General features: G+C 36.6%; 1 long non-coding RNA gene across 1 annotated transcript; it reads right to left on the bottom strand.

Annotated features, from left to right (window-relative positions):
* Positions 1–471: 471 nt before the first annotated feature.
* LOC111918875 (uncharacterized) lies at positions 472–1,086 on the bottom strand. Its single transcript, XR_002859363.2, has 2 exons — positions 835–1,086; positions 472–733 (listed from the first exon to the last, which is right to left on the bottom strand). It is a non-coding gene; the product is annotated as an uncharacterized LOC111918875 (long non-coding RNA).
* Between the last annotated feature and the right edge of the window lie 250 nt (positions 1,087–1,336).

The following is a 1,336-nucleotide window of genomic DNA, read 5'->3' as shown; positions in this document are numbered from 1 at the left end:
CAACTAATTTTTTATCAAACGTTATTATTTATCAACTACTATTTCAATTACCAGGTATCTTAAATAAAGTTTAACTTTTTTAGACTTCTACTAAGGCTAGTGGAGTGGCTTGGTGTCCCTCATCCTCGTGGACCATGACATGTTATGGGAACACTTCCCCTTGACCATGGCATGGCAAAGAGCTCGCAAATTGAACATGTAGTGTGACAAAGCTGATGTGACATGCAAAATAATGACGCAACAATGCAACATACATTACGCCGCTCCCTTTAGCCTAATTACAAAATTTACAAGGGAACGAACACATCTACGTGCTAGCTATCCCGTCCTAGGCTCGACTACAGGCACTAGCAGGGGAAATGAATATGTTCTCCCCCATCATGCCTCCGGTTGCGATCATCAAGTAGCTAGTACATTTTAAACCCAATCTTCAATACCTCAAATTTAACATTTATCAGTATAATTTGTGCATGCTCAAAAAAGATTTGTTACATAGAACTTTTTAAATTCATGAATCTACAACATATAGTTACAATCATTCATAAGATCATGGTTCAAAATAAGTCTAAGAGATAGATAATGGGAAGGTAATTTGCATTGGCTGCCTATGATCAATCTAAGGGACTGATTGAGTATAGATGTAGTCCTCATCCTCAAAACCGCCCTTGTCTGACTTATTTTCACTGCCTTGCTGATGACCCTTCATCGTCTTCCCACATGACTCCTCATTAATCTGATTAATACAACACAAAGCATGTTAATATATATGTTTGTATGTATGCTATATATAAAGAGAGATGTTTATGATGATGGTGGTGGTGACGATGATCTAACCAAATGGACAGAGTTCATAGATCCCTTGTCCGGTTTGGCATTAAGATTCACATGAGATAAGATGAGGATGAGGAACAGCAAAGAGAGGAGGCTTGTAGATCTCATATTATATCTGGTGATGTGTAGCAAGCAAGCACTTATGCATCAATTAAGAAGTGAACATGAGCAGATTCATATATGTATATGTATGTAACTATGTATACGTATGTTTAGTCTGACACATACATATGTATATGTGTGGGTTTTTGTGAAACTGTACCAGCTTTTGACCTGTCCCTTGATTCCATGGCAGCAAGCTCCAGCATCGACGAGATGCGTTTGGCTTCTTTTGCTATTATATATATAATATATATGTCACTCCAAGATTGATCACCTTTACTGACTTTCTGAAAGATTCTCTCTAATAAAGAAGATTTAAACATAGATCGTATAAACATTTTTCCAAATCTTTTTAAAAAACCATTTGTGAAAAACTCCTTATCATTCTTGCGTAGTGTTCTTT

The sequence above is a fragment of the Lactuca sativa genome, chromosome 2 (assembly GCF_002870075.4).
Source record: "Lactuca sativa cultivar Salinas chromosome 2, Lsat_Salinas_v11, whole genome shotgun sequence".
Classification (NCBI taxonomy): domain Eukaryota; kingdom Viridiplantae; phylum Streptophyta; class Magnoliopsida; order Asterales; family Asteraceae; genus Lactuca; species Lactuca sativa.
This window is presented reverse-complemented; position numbering and strand designations above follow the sequence as displayed.